This window comes from Salarias fasciatus, chromosome 19 (assembly GCF_902148845.1).
Source record: "Salarias fasciatus chromosome 19, fSalaFa1.1, whole genome shotgun sequence".
Taxonomy (NCBI): Eukaryota; Metazoa; Chordata; class Actinopteri; order Blenniiformes; family Blenniidae; genus Salarias; species Salarias fasciatus.
In genome coordinates, this window is record NC_043763.1 from 1886001 (window position 1) to 1911351 (window position 25351).

A 25351-nucleotide genomic window follows, 5' to 3' on the forward strand; every position below is an offset into this window, starting at 1 on the left:
TAACGTCCAAGCGAAGGCGGCTGGCCTGGGGCCTACTGCGAGTCCCACTCGGCTAAACAGCACCCCCACAAAGCAAACACACACACACACACACACACACACACACACACGGAGGCAAAAAAACCAGACACGTTTTAAACAAAGTGAACCACAAAAGGAAAAAGATTGGATTATTTACCAGAGGATGTAAATGCAGCCACCAGAACGAGAGCACAATAGCAGGAGAACCACACACAAAAGCAAAAAACTAGCGTTTGGGGAAGATTGGCGAGCGCAGCCATAGCCTTGGTTTGGAGGTCAGCTGGGAATTTTGGATTGGCGTCGCCTGTGTGACGCCCACGCGCTCTGCCCGTTCTCCCTGGGATGCCAGCGCCACCTGCTTACATTGTGGATGGCAGCTTTGGAGCCCAGCAGGGGGGCTGGACGGACGGACTCACAGACAACATGTTTCGGCGAGTTTGTTTGGAAACCTGCGGCCGCCCAGCCAGAGAGAGGAAAACTTTGGGAGAGAGGGGTGAGAGAAACAGAAACAGAGAGAAGGATTTTCAAAGAGTTTGCCACGTCTCGCTCCGTCTCACTGTCTGACTGCGGAGACGTGCGACAAACACTGACCTGATATGATTGGCAAGTCCGTTATAGGCTGATGGAGATCCAGGCGCCGGGGTATTTCGCGGCTCGTTTCGTCGGGCACGGAAGCGGCGGTGGCGTTTAGCCACGCTTGACGGGCAGGTTTATCAGGGAATCATGTGAACCCCGCAATATCCATCTCAAACCAGCATATGAAACCGTCCGACCGCCAGAGGAAAGCTGCTACCGCTCTGGCCGGGATCTGCACCAACAGTTCGAACCTGTGGGAATGAGAGGAGGAGGTGATTTCACCAAGGCTCCCGCCGAACGAAACGCCTTTCCTCTAATAACGCAGAGAGCCCTGATAATCTGGAGGGATTCACACAGACCGGAACACACTGAAGATAACACACAATGTTACCGCTGCATGAAATACTGGGAGAAGTTTAGTCAAATGGATCAGTGTCCAGTGATCATCAGTGTTGTTCATGATGCTGTACAGCAGATGAGAGACGTTTCCTCACCTGCCTCACCACGACTTTTATGTGTCCGCTTTATCAAAAAATATGGTCTGTGTTGTATCTCATCTCTCATTGTCTCACACTCAGGCCCCATTTACACGACAATGTTTCCAATTTTCTGTCTTTTGTTAAAAAAATGTCAGGTTTCCGTGAAATCGGCAGAAGCACTGAAAAAGATGTAGTGAGCATGCCAGACCACAAGTTGGTGCTGTTGGCTGTTTTTGTAATGGTACCATTAGACAAGCTTTGGACATGGTTTTCAAAAAGTGTTGTTTTCAGTGGCGATGCTTTCACATTTGCTAGATAAACAGACACCTGCTAGCTTTCCATCGTTTTTGTTGTCCTGTTAATGGAACCTGAATGAAAACCTTGTTAACTCCACCCTAACTAAAGAAATACAGCCAAGGACGTCAACTGTCTACAACCTCAGTGTCTCTCCCCAACTAAAGTTGCCCCTGAGCATGGTGATTTAAAAACCAAACCAAACTTAAACCAGGAACTGATATGATCAATGTCTATGAAGACACTGTCACTCTATTTGCATACACTGTAAACCCCCCCCCAAAAAAGACCTCATGTATACACTAATGTTTTTAAGTGAAAATGGTAAAAGGTTTGCTGTATTTATATTTGCTTCTAAGATAATAATGTCTTCTGGACACATATTTTTAACAAAAATAAAAAGGGAAAATTTAACTTCTTGAACAGTATTCAGAGTTTGGTCGAATTAAACAGTTCTACTCCAACAGGGAGAACATTTCCTGTAGTTACTCCACCATCATCTGCATACAGGGAGGACCCGGCAGTCCTGGCCAATGACCTCTCCCGGTGTGTACAGCCCCAATGGTGGTGTTTTCCATGATGCTCAGTGCCATGTGTGCGTGTACTCAATTATGAGGACCAGGATGAGTTTTTTACCAACAGACCGAGGACATTTTTGCTGGTCTTCATTTTTCGACAGACCATTTTGAGGGTTAAGACTTGATTTTTGGGTTAGAGTACGAACTAGGTGACACAACGCCTTGACTTGTCATCTTTGGCTCTGATTCACCAAAAATTCCACAACACTAGGTTTAGGTTAGGTTCAGGCTATTGGTTGAGGTTAGGCGTTTATTTTTGATGGCTAAGGTACTAGGGACTAGGAAATGCATTATGTCACTGGATGTCCTCACAACTATAGAAATACAAACATGTGTGTCTGTGTGAGTGTGTGTTATTTTGAAGCGGTGGCTGTTTTATTGTTTTTGTATACTGATTTTTGTTTTTAATACTGTAAAGCACTTTTTGTTGTTTTTTAATATGAAATGTGCTTTTAAATAAAGTTTAGTTTGACTTGATTTGATTTGATTTGATTTGAAGGACAAAGAAAAGCAGTTTCAATGTTCCAGACAGACTATTGCGTATTTAATCCTTACAGTTTTCAATCTAGAAGTGCAACTTTTCTGAAACAGAAATGATTTAAAAAAAAAAAAAAAAAAAGAAGAAAGAAGAAAATAAAGCTGAAATAATAGGAGTTATCTAACTGTCTGCACTGTCTACCTTCTTCTGCCCTTTAAGAGCGGAAACAAACTGAAAACCAAAAGCTCCACTGGCCTATTTTCATGTTATTGGAAAACTATTTGAGGACACGGAGCGGCATGTGTGTGAGTTCGGGCTGTTTTTTGTTTTTCCTGAGGTGAGGGTGAAGGAGGTGTGGGTAACAGCAAGCGAGAGAAGAGAGTGAAGGACTGCAGGGGAAACCACCTGCGGAGGAGCAGAGAGCGCCGGGGCCGGAGGACATGAAAGGCTGAGGGTTTGATCGCTTCCTTCAAAGCACCTCCAAAAGGTAAAAGCATCCCGGAAGACGCGCACAACCGCACAGCTGCTATATCTAGAAATAAGCATCCTGTGTCAGAGCAGTTTCTGAGAAGGCGCTCTCAAGTACAATACTTTTTTTTCAGCAGACCAAATAGTTTCTTCTGCTCTAGAAATGACTCTCAGACAGGAAGTCAGGGCACAAGATGAACGTGACAGAAGACAGAGGAGACAAAAGGGTTTGTCTGTGTCAGATGTGAAGCTCTTCGGGCTTCGCCTCATGAATCGATCAGACTGAAGGAAGAGTCGAACCTGACAAACGACGGCTACACTCCTCCAGTCAGGCCCCACCTTCCTATTGACGGACATCAGCTGTTCCTCACATGGAGAGAAAAAGATTCTCATTGTACAAGCCTGGTATTTATGCAGAAACACGATCACACACACACACACACACACACACACACACTCACTCACACAGAGCTAAAAGGTCAAAAGACATCTGCAGGCCTCCATCAGACATGAGATGACACTTCAGAAACTCTCATTCTGCTCGTCTCAAATTCAAAAACTCCATTTGCATTAATGTGTGAGAGTCACTGACTGTCCAAACACCCAAAGATCTCATCAAAAGCACTTTATCTCAGTACCGATACGCAGTCAAACCGCTGTGACGCAGAGAAATGTCTTCATGGAGACATACAGTCTCAAATGAGCTTTGTAGATATTTCTCCTTTTCAGGTTCAAATTTAAATTTCTTTAATGATCAGGATCAATGTGACACTCAGATAGAAAGAAGAAAGAAATATATACAGGAGTTTTAATAAAATGTACTTGGAAAAATCTAAAACAATACAGAAATACACAGAACATAAAGAACAGAAAATGCAGGAACTGTTCAATATTCAAATGAAAGTTTTACAGTCTGTAGCTCTGTGTTGAACAGAAGGATAAATAAATGATGTGTCATAGCCGCATATTCTGGCGCTCATGGTTTGGATGTGTGTGTTTTCTACCTGATGAAACGTCCTTCCTCCTGTACAGTCCTGAGGAATCCGTCTCCATTCAGCCATGTTTTCCCTCCAAACTCAGATTCCAGTGAATAAAGACTCTGCTGCATCCCGCTGCATTTCTCTTTTTTATTGCACCAAAAAGACATAAAAATAAAAACCTGTTTTCATGCCACTGAAGCCTCACCATCTCCATCATGTTTTTTTTTCTCTGTCTCACTTCAGATGTGATACCTGTGAAGCTTCCGCCAGAGAAACACCTTCAGAAAAGCAGGCAGACTGTTGGTGTGTTGTCTGCAGGGCATTCACCTGCCTGACAGACTCCGCTGAGGAAAAAGGGGAAAGCAGGCAAAAAAAAAAAAAAAAAAAAAAACACCCAACAGAACCAACTTCTTTTCTTTTTTGTGTATTGATAGTGTAAATACTGGAGTGAGTGCAGCAGGTTCACTAACTCACTCAGGAACATTTCTGACGGAGAAGTTTATTATTAGCCAATAATTCCAGCAGCTGCAGTCGAGCAGTCAGTCTATATGAGAAAATATGGGAAAATGATGCAGTGTGTGTTTACCATGATTTGGTTTGGAGGAGGAATCCAATAAAGATGATGAAGAAGCCTCATCTCCGCACCTCGCAGGGCTGGGCCGGGTGGCGGAGCACTCAGGGAGCCAAGGAAGTGATTACTGTCGTTAAGTCCACAGGAAATGTTGCATCTCCCTGACGTTCAGTAATGCTCGCAGCAGCTGGGAACAATAAAACTCCAACGTCGTGCAATTATTGGCCCGCCTCACTTACACTGGATAAAAGTAATAATGCACATTATCCCCACGTCCCCCTTTAAGGTTGCGCCGGCGAGGGAGAGGAGGCAGCAAATGTGATTTTGTGCTCAGGAAGCTGAAGGCTGATTGACTGGAGGAGGACTTCCTGCTGCGCTGGGATGTGACCGCGCTCCGTCTCCCACATCGAGCATCCATTCATCACATTCTTCTCTACCTTTTGTTCTGCATTCCTGATGATTTGACTGGAGATTCTGGGCCGATGAGGGAGGAGTGGAGGATTAAAGAGTGTAACGGTGAGCATTCCTGTATTACGGATGTTCCTGTGTTGAGGCTGCATGTTCTTCCTGGGAGTACCTGGAGTTTTTCCTCTCAGTTTCAACAGCCACTTCCACTAATCAATTTGGCTTTGTATAAGTATTAGTTATTGCTAATACAAGCCAGACAGCGCAGTATGGTGGAGGCAGCATCATGCTGCGGGGATGTTGAATGCAGCCAAGTACAAAGCTATTCAGGACCAAAAACCTTCTCCAGAGAGTTCAGGAGCATTAAAAAGATGCCTGATGATCTGACGACGCACACAGCTTGGAATAACAGAGTGGCTTCAGAACAACTCTGACTGTTCTTGAATGACCCAGCCAGAGCCATTAAGCTCCACCCCCCTGTAGTCACTGTTGCTAGCTGGACCAGCCATCACAGCGTCACACTTTAAAACACATGTTATTACACTGTAACTTGCACGTCATTACACTGTAACACACAAGTAATTACACTTTAAAACGCATGTCAATACGTTGTAACACACAAGTGATTACACTTTAAAACCATGTCATTGCACTGTAACACGCATGTCATTACACTACGCTGTAACACACACGTCATTACACTCTAACACGCATTTAATTATACTTTAAAATGCGCATTATTATGCTGTAATGCATGTTTACATTGTGTCAGTGTAGAAAACAGCCTGCAACAGGAGCTTAACATCACTTAGCATTTAGTCACCTGGCTTTTTTGATTCTCTAGCGACCATATACAACCGTCATTTCTCGGCACTTTCACAAATACGTACTCTCATTTGAGTTCGGGGGCGGGGCTTAACGGTAATTCAATCTGAACACGTGTCTTCCACTTCCTGTTTTCACCCTGCTGTCTTACCTACTGCTGAACAAACCACCTCCAGGAAAGTTGAATCCCCAACAAGCTCACCTATCACATGCTAACACTGTCACTCCTCCATTTAGGAAACACACACACAGATACACACCTTGTTGCCTTTTTCCTCACACAAACATGCATCCATGTGACCCCCCTCCTCCTCCTCCCCCTCCTCTGCTGTGTTCGCTCTAAACTTTGCCTGGCTTTTGATCTGAGCGCTGGATCGTACTCCCGCCTGCTGCCCTGCTCCCAACACCCACATACGAGGTGTAAAGAGAATTATTCATTGTTTTCACCACACAACAAAAGTGTTTGAGCTCAAAGAGCAGAGCAGCTGCCTTCACATCCTTAATTTAACATGGCCGGGGTTCCAGGCCACCGTGATTGGAGGCGTCGTGTCCGCTGCCTCTTTTCTGACAGAGGTGTGCTTATTAAAAATAGATGACGGGCGGTGAAAAGTAGCCAAAAGCATTTCAGATCAAACCCCACTGTACCGCGCAGTCAGCCAGTAAATCAAGCCGCCAAACACAAGAAATCTGCATCATAAACACTCAGAAAGTCTGTTTTTCTCCTCTCTTTCTTACCTAGAAGCGGATAATTAACTCTTTACTTGGTAGTTTCTTGATGATTTCTGATAGGACTGATATACAACTTCAGAATTTGACTTTACTTTTATTACATTTTCGGCAAGTCTTCCTCAATCAATCATTTGAGTCATGTTGGATTAGAAAATCAAACATCTGTCGGCTCCAGATTCTCACATGCAACAATTTGCTAATTCTTCTCGTTTTGGATCAGTTTAAATTTAATATTGTTGGGTTTTTTTAACATTTGTCAAACAACTTGTGCACATTAAACTGTAAAACAGCGACTGACGTGTTTTTTTACTACTTTGGAATTTTGACAGGGAAAACAATTGAAAGTAAACTTTTCTGTTTTTATTGATAAAATCTTCTCTGATATTCAGTCTGTCTGTAGTTGTAATTTACATACAAATAGTTTGATTTGAACCAAAATGAAATGATGGTTTCTTTGTGAGGAACGTCAGAGTTATTTACGGCTGCAGGATCAGTTTTTTTCTAATTTACCTGCTTAACATCATGTTGACTCAGAGCAGTGCTGAAATACTGAGGTATTTGGATTTAATAAAGATACTCTGACCAGTCTGAACCGTTTTCTAGTGAAGCTGCTGTATATTTAGACTGCTGAGGGTCATTAGTCAAACCTGTTTTACCTAAAGAGTCACATTAAACCTGGTTCGGTCATTTCCAGAGGGAGGGGTTTTTTCAGAGGGGGTGGTTATTTTCCCCTCATGATGTCTTTCTCAATCTCTAGGGCTTCATACACACATGATGCTGTTATAAAACCTTTAGAAAGGGAATTTCATTTCATTCATTTACATAGGACCTTTAAAGTATCCTCAAAATGATAATATTGATTTCAGTAATTTATTTCTGTCAATGTGTTTATCTGTTCTTCAGGAATCAGTGGTGGGTGTACAAATATGGTCATAGCAGTGGTACAATAACTCCATTTTATTTTGAAGGGATTCCTTCAGGGTGTAGCCTACTGTCACTAAATAATGCTTTATGGAAAAAAAAAGGTTGGACTTGAATTGGAAGATTTCTTGATAGCAGAGGTACAGAGGAGCAAGCTACCAGAGATAACAGAGGGGTGAGCTCTTAATGCTAAAAGAGCCAGCAGAACTAACAGAGGAGCGAGCTAACAGAGCTAACAGAGGCGCGAGCTAAAAGAGTTAGCAGAATTAACATAGGAGCAAGCTAACAGACGACAGAGCTAACAGAGGAAAGTGAGCTAACCAAGCTAATAGAGGTAACAGAGCTAATCAAGCTACCAGAGGAGCAAGCTAACAGTATCAATAGAGCTAACAGAGAAGTGAATCAAAACAGCTAATAGAGAAGGAAGCTAACACAGCTAACAGAGGAAGTTAACAGAGCTAACAGAGGAATGAGCTAACAGAGCTAACAGAGGAGCGTCGTAACAGAGCTCACAGAGGAGTGAGCTAACAGAGCTAACAGAAGCGTGAGCTAACAGAGCTACCAGAGGAGCGTGGTAACAGAGCTCACAGAGGAGTGAGCTAACAGAGCTAACAGAAGCGTGAGCTAACAGAGCTACCAGAGGAGCGAGCTAACATAGGAGCGAGCTAACAGAGCTAACAGAGGAGTGAGCTAACAGAGGAGTGAGCTAACAGAGCTAACAGAGGAGTGAGCTCACAGAGCTCACAGAGGCCAGACTGGCTGGTAGCGGTGCTCATCTCTGCAGTTCACAGCAGCTGAGCGCCGCTGCCAGATCTCCTCATGCACCACTGATTGCAGCTACTTGGCCGCTGCTGGCCTGGACGGCTCTTCCACAATTGTGTCCCAGCTCGCCGCCCAGCGTCCCGGCGTCCAGCGCCTGCTGCCACCGGCCCGTCGCTCGGAGCCCGCTGCCCAGCGGTGGGTTGACCCGGAGTCCCGCAGGCTTTCACCCAGCACACAGGGAAGGCCGGTGCCAAGAGTTAAAGATGCGCAGTGGTGTGCACCATCAGCCGCGAGGAGCGATCACCAACTTCACAATGACAAACAGCCGTGAAACCTGCAGCGACTGGACAAATTAGCATAAAGGATGATGCGCCTCCTGCAAATAAGCGTTGTCTGTTAAAGATGTAAAATGAAAAACACAATCCTATACGACAAGCTTGGCATAATTTTGTCACACTGTCAGAATAACACAATACTTTTCAATAGATATGATAATTGTGCATACAGTCAGCTGGAACAGCAACCCAGCCGTGACTTCAGTCCATCACAGAGAAGCTCAAGCTGTCAGAAAGTTTGCAGCTACACAGTGGCAGCAAGGCAGCATCTTGTAACTTCGCTTCTTATTCTGTTCCCGTGCCAGACTCCTTCCCGAGCCAAACTAGGAAATGAGACTCTCTCTGAACCTGGTAGACTGAACAGAATGTGAGAATTGACAGGTATGGCAGCATCTGCCAAACTGTGCGGCGGCGGCGTGCCTCTGCCATCCCATCGCACTCAGGATCAATCTCCATGACTCACTGAGCTCCAATCCGCACGCCGCTTCCTGTCAGCTGGGAAGTTAATGTACAGGTTAATTATCCAGTTCGCAGGAACCGCCGCGGCGGCCAAAGCCTGTGTTGTCAGGCCAGCATTGTTGTTGCCGTCCATGATGTTCGTGACTTCTACCACTCCTCTCCGCTTCTGATAAATCACTCCACAGAGGAATGCCAGGAGAGAGCGGCGCTCGGGCGGCGGCTGACTCCACGGCCCGGACAAATGAAGGCAGATGTTGGAAAGACCGCAGTAAACAGCACACATCAGCAGCCAGGCAGTGTGTGTGTGTGTGTGTGTGTGTGTGTGTGTGTGTGTCTGAAGAATCTGATCTGAGGAAACCTGAAAAATCACCTGCTCATGATTCACACACACCTGGACGTCACACACATTTTCCTCCACGATTCACATCAAACTTTCATATTCTTCAGATTTATTACACATAAACTGGAATTTCTCAAGAATTTTTTCTTTATATTATATAATTTCAGGCTGTCTATTGTAAAAAAAAAAAAAATCTGTATGCTTTATTATCAAACAACATTTAGAAATGTTTCCAAGGTTTGAGTTTAGTTTATTTTCCAAAACATTTAACTTTTAAATGACTTTTCCCCAGACATTTTCACACAAGACATTCTGAGCATGTCAGGGCAAACTTCTATTTAAATCCAATAATCTTTACTTCTATAGCACTTTTTATACAAAAACAATGTAACACACACACACACACACACACACACACACACAGTCAGATTAGCAGGTAAATACAAGCGTCGGAGATTAATGAATAACTTCAATGAATATCCAGTCCCGGTTATGGAGGCGGTTCATGACTGTTTTAAGACTCGGTTGCTGCTCACAAGTGGGCTGTAACGTAAAAACAAGCTGCTCTGTTCTGGCTTCAGGAGGCCTGGACGACCTGAGGGCTCCGGCGTTTAAACCAGCTCGTTCACCGTGTTCAAACCAGTCCTGAACCTCAGACTTTAAAGGAAGTGAAGCAATAAATTCAGACATGTTGACAGCAGTTTAAAGCCATCATGTTCTGTATGAAAGTCATGAAGGCACAGGGAGAACATGCAAACGTAGAAGGTTCCTGATGTCCAGAGATGCTGCAGTGTGCCGGGTGTCAGATTTAAACTTTGTTTCTCGTCTACTCTTATCTCCTTTTATTTTCTATTTTTCCTGAGAAAACAGTTCAGGTGAACTCTGTCACGGTGCAGCATAAGTGGAGATTTATGTTCGTGTGTCTCACTGAAAATAATTAGAACATAAATACAGATAGAAACCAGTGGATTTTCATCTTCCTGTCTGGTGAATCTGAACACTGAGATATAATCAATCACGGTTCAATCAGCTGTCAGACATATCAGTATTGTGCATGTTGCTATCATGGTCATGATGGTCATGGGATATGTAGAAAGAGAAGCTCTTGTTGTTTTATTTTCTTATTTATTGATTGATTGATGAAATAGAGTCATTGGATGCAGCCCTCCACCCTCGGCCCCTGGCTCCACCCCCTCCACCGTCGGCCCCTGGCTCCACTCCCCTCCACCCTCGGCCCCTGGCCCCACCCCCCTCCACCCTCGGCCCCGCCCCCTCCACCCTCGGCCCCTGGCCCTGCCCCCTCCACCCTTTCCCCCTGGCCCCGCCCCCCAGCAGGCGGCGTCCTGCAGACGAAGGCCTCTCCGGTGGGATTAGCGCTGCTCTTCATGCACCGCTGGGTGAGGAATGCTCTCCCGCTCCACTCGAGGTGGAGGTTCAGTCGCTCCCGACTCCGTCGTGTCTGCAGGAGCCGAGGCGGCGCTTTGAGGCCGGCGGCGGCGGCGGGAGGTCTTACTGTAGGCCCTCATGTGAGCACGCTCACGTGGGCACGCTGAGGAGGATCTCCACCCACTGCCTGACTCAGCCTGAGAAGAAAGCCTGAAAAGAAATGAAAAGAAATGCAGATCAGCCACCTCTCACCCCTCAACCCATCTTTAAGTGTTTTTTTTTTCTCTCCACGTTTGTGTGGTTTGAAAAGGCGCCGCTGCCCGGAGCCTCGGATAACCTCGCTCCGTCTCCGTGTCCTTTGATGGCGGCTCGTTGTCTCCACCGGCCCACATGCCGTCCTTACCGTACCTTCAGCCGCCGTCGGGAGCGGCGGGTCCGGCCCCGAGCGGCGCGCCGCGGCGTGGCGTTAGCAGCGAGCGCTCGTTAAGATGCAGACGCAGGAGTATGCTAATTTCACCCTACATCCCCGAGAAGTAAAAAGACAACAGAAAGGGGCTTCATTAAAAAGAGCATGCATTATTCAGAGAGCGGCGGCCGGAGGAATGGCTCCAGGCCAATTACCCACTGCTGGAATCTTCCGCTGGCTGCTCCGCTCCTTTTATTTAAATATGGAGGCTCCTATACGGCAGGTTATTACCCACGATCCTCAAACCGCCGCCGCTCCCCTCCTGGGACTCTCTCTGCTTTTGTTCACCGTTTCTCACTTTACTGCTGCCGAGTTAAATAAAAGTTTAATGTTATTAAAAAGCTAGGTTTACACACGCATAATGTATAAATTAAAAACTTTTAAATTACTTTCATGTTTTTGAATTTCATTGTGATATGTACCGGGTCTGTTCAACAACAAAAGAAGAAACACATTTGTTTTACATTTCTGGCTTTTGTGACACTGGAATCTTAAACTCGGTGCTGTCCGTTTAGCGTAGAGTCAGAGGAGAAGAGAGAAATGATCCTCTGGTCTGGAAAACCAGCTGCAGTGAGGCATGGTGGAGGCAGCATCATGCTGCAGGGCTGCAGGAACAGGACGACGGGAAACAGGAGTCTGAAACAGACCCGCAGATTCTCACCTGGATAAAAACTAAAGTAACTCAGAAAAATACGACGTAAACGAAAAAGAGCTTTAAAGCCGGCACTTTTCAGATTTCATCTCCAGTCAGAGGAAACTCCGGGACGCGTTCCGTTTCCTTCGTCGGGCTGTTGGGTGTGAAGCAGCTCGCCGTGCGGCGTCCGGGCGGCGGCGGCGGCGGAGGCCGCGGCTCGCCTGCTCTCTGACTACCATCCTGCGTGCGTGACGCGGTTCCTCCGGTGTGCGGCCAGCTGTCGAGGCTAACGCCGCCGCCGCCGCGAGCGCGCCGCACCTGCCCAGGCATTCTGGGAGGAGGGAGGACGCGCCGCCGCGCTGCGTTTCGGCACAAACACACCTCTGACTGTCTGGATCTCAGGGCGCGGCGGAGACCGGGAGGCAGAACGAGGCGTACGGAACCCGCTGGAGACTGAAGAACATCACGCCTGAGGCTGAGCCGCTCCGCCTCACGGGGAGGAAAACCAGGAAATATCAGGAAATATCAGGAAATATCAGGAAATATGGCTCCGGCTACTTTTTCAAACCTGGTATTTCTGTATTTTATTTCATCATGAAGTACAATCAAATCTCAAAGGCAGGTGACTGGAGACTTTATTCATTTATAACAGCTTTAAATAGAAAAAAACAAAGAGAACATTTATGGTGAATTGATGAAATTGTAACTGTGAGTTGTTCTTTATTTAAATACAGGATGCCGCGTTGAAAACCTCTCTCACTCACACACATGCACACACACACACACACAAAGGTGGGAGCGCACGACGCCTGTCAAGTCTTTATATCAAACTGAAAACGTTCAGTCAGTTCCTCATTTCCTCGGCGGCAGCGTGAATAACGGGAGTTGATCACGATGACTGACGCTGATACTTCTGCTTTGGACCCTCGTAAATCAAAACACACTCATGTTTTTGTCCCAAGAGAAAAAAAAAAAAAGATAAATAAAAAAATAAAACTCTTTAATATGGTTCAAATACGATCAGGTGAAACTGTGACACTGAAAAAATTCACACATCCAGTGAGTCATTTGGGGATTTTTTTTTTTCATATAAGACACATAAATTGTCTGAATTCAATAAAAATTAAGATTTTTTTTCTTTTTGTAGCAGAATAAACAGATCTGGCTGTGTATGATCCCATTTAAAGGACAGAATTCAGGTATTTATAATAACAATATGAGAGAATGTGGATGATTGTGTAATTGTTGGGATTTCGATCTCCACACTGGGTCGACCTTGTGCTGGATGGCTCAGTGGAAACCGTCAATATCCTAGAAAAAACAACAACTTTCCATCAGAATCGATCAGAAAACAAAGAAAAGAAAGAGTGAGAGCGAGCTGAAATCCGTTGGTATCGGAGCGCCGAGCAGACGGAGGCTGCAGTCGGAGCACACAGCTGCTGGGACACAATTTATTAGCACTGGAACATAGGGAAGTGTGTGTTTGTGTGTGTGGAGGCAGAGAGGAAGTCATGTGGCAACAGCCTGTCCTTCTGTCAGTCATCCTGTCACAAGACTCGCACACTGCGTCCCATTGTGGTGCTGTGGTGGTGTGTTTGTGTGTGTGTGTGTGTGTGTGTGTGTGTGTGTGTGTGTGTGTTGGTTTCTGTCAGCTTGGCTCTAGTGTAAAAGGTATCTCAACATGCATTAATCACAGGCCTTTATTTTTTTTTTTCCGGCCATCCCCTTCACTTGAAGAGGATTCTTCTAGTGCTTCCAGTCTCGTTTAATTGTCCCAGTAAGACCGTGTGTGTGTGTGTGTGTGTGTGTGTGTGTGTGTGTGTGTGTGTGTGTGTGTGTGTGTGTGTGTGTGTGTGTGTGTGTGTGTGTGTGTGTGTTGCAGGTCTGGGCCCGCTCCCGGGCCTGCTCAGTAATGAGAGCAGACAGTGCAGCAGCAACAGAACCCCGGACCTGTCTGCTGCACTGCAGATATATGGAGTGACCTGGCATCTGAACCCACACACACACACACACACACACACACACACACACACACACACACACACACACACAGCAGATGAAGATCTCGATCCAGTCCTAATCAGAGGTTACAGCACTAATCCCCGCAACAAACACAACAAACCTCATCTGTGAGCGGTGGGTGAACGTAGCTTTAAAGAGTAAAGAAATAAAATAATAATAAGAGAACAGTGATCATATGACCCCCCCAGCAGGCTTCTGTCAGATGTGAACTGGCATCATCTGGGAGTGTGTGGTCCACGTGCTTTTGTTTTGAAGGCGGTGCTGACAGTGGGCGTGTCCTCACTGGAAGTTTTGGACCAATCAGAGAGCACAGAGGACGACCGCAGAAAACAGTTTGGGAAGCTGAACCAGTCGGAGATGAGAGGAATCCTGGACCATTACTGTTAAACGTCCAGCTCTGATAGGAGAAATAAATCGGAGTCAGTGAACTCCATCTAGAACGACTCACTGATGATTAAATTCCAGCTGTCAAATAAATCAAATACTCCAGTGGAGTGTCTGTATCCACGTCTTAATGAATCAAAGAGACTAATACACACAATAATGGGTGAGGAAAAGACTAGAAAATATACAGTTTCACTGTATTTTCTAAAACTGTATGTTGAATTTTAAAACGACTAGAATGAAGTCTTGACATTTTATTTCAATTTTCAACAATTCTTGTTTCTATACTGAGCTGGTTTGCTCGTTTCTATTTTATTACTTTCATGGTCATTTTCGTATTTTTTGCTCTTTATATTCGTTTATTTACTGATTGATTGATTTTACCCATTTTCAGCCAATTTTTATACCATTTCTAATGATGATTTAGCTATTTTCAAAGTTATATATTTTTTCATTGTTCTCAATTTTAGCCCTTCAGATGGAGATGAGACAGATTCGACTGTTTTAGATGAAAATTCTCTCCACATATTGAATTTAAGGGTAACCTGGCATCGCTGGTCGTGAAAATAAATCACCTAATGATCAGACCCGTTCACACTGAACTGGTTATTGCAGACGGGAAGACATGTCGATTGTTTTATATTGTTTGTTTTTAGGGATTTTTCCGTTGTCCTTCTTGAAAATCAGACCCCCAGTCTCAATGGGGCCCACCTCTATAAATAAAGGTAAAATAATGAAAATAAATCGAGTTTTTTCTGAGATGACCATTTCCAGTGACGTGAGGTTTGGGGTGGAGTGGGTCCTGGACGCCGCTGCGTCTCGTCCTGGACTCGTCCTCGCTCTCCAGCCAAAATCTGGACGGACGATTAAGCGGGATTACGTGCTCTGCAGCGAGGTTTAGCAGGAACCGTGTCCTGCGCTCAAACCCCGCGAGAGGGTGTGAGTGTCGGAGCGCGTGCTCGTGATCGTGCACGACAGTGAGCGAGAGACACCGAGAGGCAGGCAGAGCAGGGGAGAGCGAGCTTTTGTTCCTACTGAGCCCCTAATTAGCCAGGCTAATTGAGCTGTTAATTGATCTGTTGTCTTAATTAAACATCTCCTGACGCTTTTTCCTCCTTGTAGTTGGGAATCTGAGGGATGTGTGTGTGTGTGTGTGTGTGTGTGTGTGTGTGTGTGTGTGTGTGTGGAGGTAGCTCGCCCAAACTGAGATGATAATCTGAGCGGGCTGATGGCTCCATTAGGCCCGTTGGCTTGTCTCAGTTTGGGGCTAAAAGCATCATTATAGATTTGTTTGGGGTTACGTTGGTGGCGAAACGCATTTAAACCACAATCTGATTACATTAATCGACACAAGATGTACTTTGATAAAGCTGCCAATTTCAGGAGAATCAGCTGAGTGACAGGCGAGCGCTTTAATCACGGGCTCCACCTAATCTGGCGCTCCGGTCGGTCCCGGTTTATTTGGACGAGGACGGCGCTTCATTTCACTTCAGGTTTTATCTGTCCTGTGTGAGAGGAAGTCAGTCTGAGCAGAAAAATAAATCCTTTCAAATGTTGCCGAAGCGTCTGAGCAGTGGAGAAAGAGCAAAGTCACTTTGGTTTGTAACTCCTGAAGTTAAAGAAAGTTTGTTCTTGGTGTTTCCGCAGGAATCGGACAGCTTTACAGGGCCTGTGAGACAGAAGCATTGTTAGCAAGGTCTCGCTAGCCGCTGAAGCCAGCTAACCAACCAGCTAACAGATCCCGAAATAACTCCTGTGAAGTTCAGCTGGTTTAATCAGTGTGAAACAGTATAGTACACACACACACACGCGCACATGGGGAGAACATGCAAACTCAACACTGAAAGGCTGGTCATTCCTGCTATGAGGCGAGAGCGCTAACCGCTAACTGCTAATCACTGCTGTCCCTTGTCCTCAGGTTTATCAGATCCCTGATCCTGTCTGGAGTCCACCTCCAGGGACAGGGCCAGTCCAGAGCAGGTAGTCATTTCCCCTCAGCACACACACACGCACACACACACACACACACACACACACACACACACACACATACACACCTGGAACGCGCTGCGCTGTGTGTGTAGGTGTGTGTCCTCTCTGTTTGTCCGTATCCAGGGGAGAGGCTCACAGCGGAGATGCTAACGCTATCATGCGCTCGGCGGGCCGGGCGGGGGCAGATGGTGCTCCGGGGCACCGCTCGCCACTCCGGCGGCCAGCGGACGTCAGCGAGGGTGAAATGAAGTCAGAGCAGAGGCACGAGGAGAGGAGGAGGAGGAGGAGGAGGAGGAGGAGGAGGACATTCTCATATAGGTCTGCAATGATTAATGGAGGGAGGTAATGGTTAACCCGCTCGCAGCGATTGTGAGTTTCTGGGAATGTAGCACACATTAACCGAGGCCTTGCACTCAGCTGACCCTTTGTGCTGCGAGCAGCCATGAGCCGACACACACCTCAGGAAGCCAAGCCCACATTCATGGAAGACATGTTGGAATACAAAGAAAAGCTGCTGTTGCATCTTCATGTACACAAAACAAAACGTGTGTGTTAATTTCATATGTTCTCTCAGTGTGTGTGTGTGTGTGTGTGTGTGTGTGTGTGTGTGTGTGTGTGTGTGTGTGGCTGTGCTTGGAGGATTCAAACAAAAGACAAGGACGAGCGTCGGCTGGTGGAGTGTTTCCAGCTTTTAATCAATGTGTTTTAGCCCGTGCTTTCAATAATCGAGCGAGCCCGGCTCGCCACGGCAGATGTCACATCCATACTCTGGACTATTAAAGAGGTTACCATGGCAGCACAGGGTGGTCACACACCGCAAGCAGTGGGTGCTGGTGTGTGTGTGTGTGTGTGTGTGTGTGTGTGTGTGTGAGCCAGGTTCAGTGAGGAAAGGTCCTCCATGTTTCCTCAACTCAGCGTGTAAACAAACATTCAGGTTGTCACATCGAGGAATAAATCCGCCGCTGATCGATGTATCTGAGCGACCCGAAACGAGGACTGTGTACAGCTGAACTCTGAGTCGCAGCTGATGGATGTTTATCAACTGAATCATTCCATGTTTGTGCAAAAATCCCAAAATTATCCTCGATTTCTGATATGATTTAACAAACAGACAAATGATCAGTCATGTGGCGGCCATATTGGATGAGGATCCACGCCTCTTCCAGTTTGTTCACTTCTGTTGAGGAAGAATTACTTATGTTATCATGTTGTAATAATTATACATTAAGTGTTGCAGAACACTCAGAACTCACGTCGTTGACATTATTGGTTCTGAGTTCTGCACGGCAGCTCCCTGTGACGTCTGCTCAGAACCACACCACAACATCTAGACATCAGTAAAAGTGTTTCTGCAGACCCCGTCCACGTTCATGTCCACAAAACTGGTGAGAATCTCACCATTAAAACCCTGAAATCAGCTCAAAACAGGGAAGCAGACATGATTGAAGTCCTCCCTCGGTCTGAACTGGACCTGGTTTTGGCCCACAGGCCCTATATCTGACACCCCGATCCAGCGGTGCTGCTCTGCAGTGTTGTGATAGAACTGAGCTGAGCTGTGATTCAAAGCGTCCTGGTTTTCCAGGAGCTGTTTCAGCTGCCAGGTGTCAGCGGCTCGCCGGTTTTTCTCCGTGTCGGCTTCAGTCCGATCACAGCGTCCCCCCTCACGTCGGGGCGGGAAGGTTTAGGCCGGGGCGTCCGTCACGCCGTGCGGAGCGAGCGGCGCCGGAACGTGGAGACGAGGCGCTCTCGGCTTTGTTCAGGCTCTGATGCTGCAGAGAGAGTGTGGAGGTGTCAGACAGAAAAACACCAAGACGGCGCTCCTGCAGCTCGGGCTGATCAATGCAGGTCGCCGCGAGTTCGAGCTCGCCCACACCGACCGTATGCGGGGCGGCGCCGCAGCAGCGCCAGGCGGGCTCCAGGGAAACGCCGGAGCACTGCGCAGAAGGGGTTTTGTTCTATACGGTGTGATGGAGCCGGTCCACACAGGAGCACATGGCCGGCTGTGGCTGGTGAGTGGGTGGAGGGGGAGGCGGAGTAAACAGGACGTCATTATTACACTTCCTGCAGCTGCTTTACACCTACTGACCACATGGACCGGCTGGAATATATTCAGTAATAAAGTTAATAATAACAGGTGTTCTTCTCCTCCAGCACAAACACAGGCACATGCTTTTTTTTTTTCTTTAATTCACGACATGCTGCATTTATTCTGCTTTTCTCTTCCTTTCTTTTTTTTTTTTTTTTTTTCACGGATCTATTTTTGAGTTTGCAAAATGAGGAAATATCCCAAATTACATCCGCTGAGATGAGCCATTCATCTAAAGTATGATAAAGTCCATTAGACTCCCGAACAGAAGGAAGCTGGTCCAAAACGAGTGTGCATATGTGGGTGGAAAGTGTGTGTGCTGATGAGTGTGTGTGTGTGTGTGTGTGTGTGTATGTATATGTGTTCATGGCGCCGTGCCTGTATGCGTATGCCTGTGATTGAGTCAGGGTGCAGTTCTGTGTTTGAGGGAAACTTTGACAGCCTGGTGTCTTTGTTCTAAAGTTCAGACGGGGAAGCAGATGGCTCTTCTCAGTATGACTTAGCAAGCTAGCTAGCTGTGTGGTGCGACTTCTGCTGCCGCCGCTGATATCGCCGTACACAAAGCGACAGCCAACCTATACAGTCCCCCACACACACTCATTTATCCAGACTGAAGAGGTGAATACTGGAGGGAATCCAGCCTGTTGGTGCTACTTCATGTCCAGTTGTGCCAGTATCAGTCCTCCTCTGACCTCTGACCTTCTGCTGGATGAGCTCCAGTAAATCTGTTTCACCAGCAGATTTCCTCATACCAAATGTCACCTCTCAGGTATCTTACTGTTAAAAAGGCGTTCCCCAAGGATCCTGCTCGGTGCCCCTACTCTTCTGTTTTTCCATTGGCAATGATCTCAGCTTTCATGGTCAAACAGCTTGTATGCTGATGACATGGTTTTATATTTATCCATTCATGTTGATGCAAAAATGGTTTTAATGCAACAAAGAAATCCCGCATGTTGTTAAAAATTATTCATAATCTTCATCATGATATTTATTGTGTTGTTTTTTTCCATTAAAAAGGCTTTTCTAAATCTTATTATTATGTTATATTTGGACCTTAATGAAATTATACTATTAAAATTACTTAAACTTTTGAACAAACACTTCATCTCATTTAGAAATTATCCCTGTACCTCCTGCAAAAAGAACAGAAAACAAAATGCAGGTAATTTAAAACCAGGTCACTGATCTCTGTTTGATTTTCCCATGAAAGTTTTGAACCGTAGGTTTGTCCAACAATAAATAACAAATTGAACCAGCTGCATGATGAGAAATTTCATGATCGTAAAGCATGTTTTAAACCGCAATGACTCCAATCAGCTGATCCTTAACTCTCTTCCCCCCCCCCCTCCACACACACACACACACACACACACACACACACACACACACACACACACACACACACACCCAGCTTGGCTCTCCAGGAGTCAGGGCCTCGCGTTGCTGTGATGATGTGAAAAAGCCCAAACTTCACCGGCGGCGGCGGCGGCGGTGCGACTCTCTCGCTTCTTCCCCCTTCACAAGACGTTTGGTCTTTAATGTATTTCAGAGAACATCTGCTAACGATCACTGAACCTCGTGGGATTTCCATTTAGCCCAGTTAATTACTCTATCAAGCCAGGTTCATTATCATATTCCTCCTCTAAAAAAATAAAAACGCAGCCGACACGGCGTGTGTTTGTGAGTGTGTGTAGGTGTGTGTGTGTGAGTGTAGGTGTGTGTGTGTGTGTGTGTGTGTGTGTGTGTGTGTGTGTGTGTGTGTGTGTGTCAGGGCGAGCGCACCCTGACATGCGTGCTCCCTGCTGGAGTGTGTTCTTGCGTGTGCATGGCACCGTCTTGAACACGTCCCTAATTGCGAGCGTTTGAGCGACGACGGCGGCGTTAATGAAGCGGCGCCGCCTATAGGACGCGGGGTCCTGGAGGTGTGGGCCGGGCTCTCCGGGGACGCCGCCGGCCTGGTTTTTCTCTTGATGAACAGCAGCTCGTCCCTGCAGAGGTGGGTCCAGGTGACTGATGGCGGCGTCCCGCCGTCTGCCAAGAGGCTCCCTTTAAAGCAGCGCCCTCCGTTTGAAGGATGTGACGCTCGCTCGGGATCCTCCACGCCGTCTCGGCCGGTGGCGGCGTCTTTAACCGACGGAGGGCGGCGTGAGCAGGACGCCGCTTCACTGACGGCTGGAATCACAGCGAAGCGTCCTCGTCCTCAGCCGAGGAGGCGCAGGCTGCTCCGTGATGAATGGCGAGGATTCTTCACTCCGAAGGTCAAACTTCTCCTCCAGGGATCAGCACACAATCACAAACAACAAAGGAGAATAATTATGAACGAGGGGAGCGCCGCCGTCCCCAGTACGGATCCCCGGCTCTTTAAAGCGACATAATGAGTCGACTGTCACTCCATTTATAAAGTGTTTTCAAGAGAGCCGCTATTGTTCTCCTCCTGGAGGTCACCGCGTTTAAAACATCGCCAGCTGTTCTGCTCAGCAGCCGTCAGAAGAAGAAGGGAAAAAACAAAACAATCGCCGATCCGTCGAGCAGGAAGTCGGTCGGATCGGAGGAGTCGACAAGTGAAAAGGTTAAAAAGAGGAACGGAGCGAAAACAAAGTCAGCGTCAAGCCGCAGGACTGAGGATGTGAGATGAAAATCAGAGCTCTGCTCCACTCTGTTAACCTCGAGAAGGCCTTCTCCCCGGCGTCAAACATAAGGCCCGGGGGCCAAAGCCGGCCAGAAGCTGAGAGGAACAGAGGACGAAGCAGCGTTCAGCCTCATGGCTCCTCAGCTCAGCTTCAACAGCAGGCTCGGTTTATTTTCATTCCTCAGCGATTATCAAGAGAAACGGCGAAACAAGGTGAAAGAGATAAAACAGACAAGGCAGCTTTCAGGAAAGGAAAAAAGAAGAAAATAGAAAAATAGAAAAAAAAATAAGAAATGGCTGAATAGTTAAAACTCGTCCATAAAGAAACGCAGAGCATTAAAACAGCTGGATAAAATTAGTACTAAAACTGGGACATCCATGGAAGAAAATCTTTCAAAATGGCCACAACAGAAAAAAAGAAGTAAATATATCTAAATTATGCATCTAGAGCAACTTTCTTTACATGAATTTTTTTCTTTTTTCTTTCAGATGATCAGTTCATTTTGTGGCTCCAGTTAATTTTTGTGTGTAAAATGGTGGAATTGGTGTCTTTTGGTCATAGAGGCTGCAGAGTCCTGCTGTGGCGTCCAGGTCCAGGGTTTTAACCAGAAAAGCTGTAAGTTGAATCAATTCTTCAATGTTTTTTTTTGTAAATAGATAATAAATACAAACTATTTGCAGCTGAAATCATCAGTAAAAAAGATCCGTTTGAAAGAATATTCGTTTTCTTTTAGGAATATCAATAGGAATATTTGTTCTTACGTCTCTTTATACTCAGGTTTGTGTCCTTGGCCTCTGAGCTGTAATGAGTGTCTCTGTGACTGAAACTCTCGTTCGGCTGTATCAGTGTGACGCAGCAGCCGGATCCACTTCTCTTTCCTCCATTTCTGGTCCTAATCATCCGTCTGTGTTAATTGTCCGACCGTCAGCATTGTGAAATTAGCAGAAAGTTTTGAGAGCAGGAGGGTCTCCGAGGCGGCGGCGGCGGCTCGGTGTAAAATCTACCCTTTGATGAGATTAGCTGAGTGCTGTACTTGAAATAACCTTTCATGCGCTGCCATTATTGTATTAATCTATTCTAAAACAATTTGGTTGAATTAATTAGGCCCTACATATTTCAGCAGCTCTCGCAGGCTGCCTGGAAACAGATGGCGGCGAGGACGAGCCTCTCCGACGGCGAGCGCCGCGAGGAGGAGGCCGGAAGGAAGAGGACCGGCGGAGACGAGGCGGTGGCGGAGGACAGAGAGCCAGGACGCCGCTTCTCCTCCTCTGGACTGAGGACCTGATGAACTGATGGATGAGGACAGGAGGAGAGTGAGAGCCGGGGCGGCGGCGGCGGCGGCGGCAGGGAGAGTCGCCGAGGGTCTCGGGTCCTAATGCTTATCGGTTCCCCCGCAGCTGACAGGAGATTGGTGGCTTAACAACAGTTGAGCAAAGACGGCTATTATCTGGAGCCGGCAGCGCTGTGGATGTTCAACCTTGAGCAGCCTGGAGATGATGAGCCCATCCATATGGCGTGTAAATCGCTCAGCGTCTCCTCCGCCATTAACCTTCAGGACACCTTGGTCTCGTCCTCCAGCGTGACTGACAGCTCGACTCCGTCAAACGTTCCCACGTCAAGAACAATCCGGCGCGTGAGCGACGCTCCGGCCGTCCGGACCGAAGCCTCCGAGGCAGCGGGGAATTGAACCCTCCAACACGGCGCTGGTCTGTCCTGCTGCACCGCTGCAGCTCGGAGGACACCGACGCCGAGCCGATATCACCAGCCTCCTTCTGGACTCTATCAGCTCCTCTGTGAGCACAAACTAGAGAAAGTTACTGCACGTTCATCAATAATATTATTATATATCCGGGGCGAGCGTCATTATAAGCTATAAATGCAGTGCATGCCCAAGCCCTTCCATAAAATAATTGAAAATATTCATCTGTCAGTGTGTTCTATAATGCAATACCTTTGTTCTACTGTTTTGGTCTGAATTTCCTGCCTTATTTGTCCCGTTTTGTTTGCGAAAAGCTGGAAAGCTGACAGCTTGTTTTGCGCATGTGCACTGCGATATTGAGTCGTCCCCGCGCTCGGGGCTGTGTCGACTGTACATGTGAGCATTTTGAACGGCCAAAAAAGCTGTCAGTGAAGCAGCTTATCTGCCAACGCGCATGCTCAGAACTGGAGCAAAGAGGAGGAAAGAGCGAGCGAGTGTTTGCCCTGAGCTAGCGTGGCTAACGCTAGCAACCAGCTAACACTGCTAACACCGCAACACGCTAGTAACATAACAGAACTCACCAGTCTGAAAATGCCGTGAACACACCAACATGTGTCGGGTGACGGCGTTGAAACTGATGTTTCGTCGTGACGTATTCGCTCTCCGTGGTGCCGAAGCTTGTAAGTCCCGCTTGTTGCGGGTGTATGTTGTGTAATGATGTTATTATGACTTTTACTGTTTGGATTAAAAGGCCCAGTCATTTGCCCCGCCCCCGGCCCGGCTCTGATTTGCTCCGCTAGTGGCGTGGAGGGAACGCTTTATTAACGCGTACCCACACTACAGAAGGCGTGCCCTCGCCTTAATAACATATTCTGCAGCCTAACATCTCCGGGGCTCCGTAGAAAACATATGACGTGTTTTTATTAATAAATAAATACCCAAAAATTGGGCGCTGGCTGTAGTTGACACTTCAGTATGACCACTGTAACAGGTCACCGCTTGCCACTGTTATATATGACATTTTGGTCACCTGTCTTGATCACGTTTTTTAATGTCGGCGGTGACAAGCGATACCTTTCACCTGGGGAGGAGGCAGAGGGGGCGGGGCTTCACAGTGAGAGCGATGTCAGGGGCAGGAAGACTCTCTCAGGGAACCCGATGGGGAGGGCGGAGCTCGCCACCGTGGGCCGTTGTGGGTTATCGTCCTGTGACACGAGCTGCGAAGCCACAAACCTCCCATCAGCCCGACTGGCGGGAGGCGGCCGCCGCCAGAGGCTCCTCCCCGCCCGCCGTTTAAGCTAACACGGCCGTCCCGCCGCCCGACGCGAGCCGGGCCGAGCCGTCCCCCCGCGCCCGGCCTTTATTACCTTGTTGACACCAGCTGCTAGTTTTAAGCACTTTTAAACGGCGAGTCTGAGTGGCGGCTCAAATCACCGCATTAATGCCGCTGCTCCTGCCCAGCTTCCTCTCTGGCACAGCTTTAAGCCCCAGACTTAACAACAAGCCCGGGTTTTATGCATTGAGACAGCTGGTGGGAATAAGGCAGTTGCCAGTGGCATAAAACACTGAGCGCGTGTGTGTGTGTGTGTGTGTGTGTGTGTAAATGTAGTCAGCGTGTGTGTGGGAGGGCATCCGAATATTAAAAACTGTCTTTTAAAAGTTGCCTGTCGGCAGTCCAAATATTCTAAAATGTGCAGATCTGTGGTATTGGTCAGTCTTTGTGGAGGAGCGCCTCTCTCTCTCTCTCTCTCTCTCTCTCTCTCTCTCCCTCTCTCTCTCCTCTCCTCTCTCTCTCTCTCTCTCGTTCGTTGGCATTAATCAAGGTGATTAAGATGCAGTGGAAATGTGACATACTGGAAACCAAATGTTACGGATTCCTCCTCCCTCCTCGCCACTCTGACACTTAACTTCCACTCGCTCCACGCTGGCACGCTCCATTACTACGCCTGTGTGAACACACACACGCACACACACATCAAAGTGTGCATCATTCCCGTGTGCCCGCCTCACGCACACACTTCTTTTCCTCAGTTCACACACACAAACTCAGCAATGCTATGTAGCAGCTGTAGCTCTCCTTATGTGCAGAGAGTGTTGATCCCACTTCTTTTCTCGCACACTCTCAACATATGTCAGTCACAAACCAGGCGCACTCCGTCTTCCCGGGAAAAAGTTTACTTCTCGCCGCGCGGCGACCCGGAGCGAGGCAGGCGGGGAGGTGACCTTGCTGCGCGCGACGCTAGGATCTGAAACGCCTCGGGTAAAACAAACACACGCTCTGATAGACGCCAGCGGCACCTGTCTGATTTACATTTCCTAAATGCAAATGGATTACCAAAGAAACGTGTGAGCGGCGGCGGCGGCGGCGGCGGCGGCGGCGGCGGCGGGACAAGCCGTGCCTGGAGGAGAGCATTCAGAGGAGCCAGGAGTTCAAATGTGATTCTGCTCTCAGCGATCTGAGTTGAGTACACACTTTACATCCGTTCTGCACAGCGGGAGGAAAATCAACAAGAAAAACGAGCCACGACTGAGGTCAAAGGTCACTCAGGGAGGGATTCATCCTCCGGTGTCAGGATTCGATCACAGAGAGGAATTAAATCTATCAGTCTGCTGAAATCAGAATGCTTTCCTCACATTTAGATTAATATCAATGTTTTAAAGTTCATGAAATTTCAAAGTTAAACAAACTAGTTCCGCTCTAAGCGAACACTCCGAGCCGTCATTAGTGAGTAATGGAAGCAGCAGGATCAGACGTCCTCGCAAGTTCACCCTACTAATGAGGGTTAGTCCTCCCAAAGTTTTCCCAAATATTTTCCAAAACTTTAAACTGG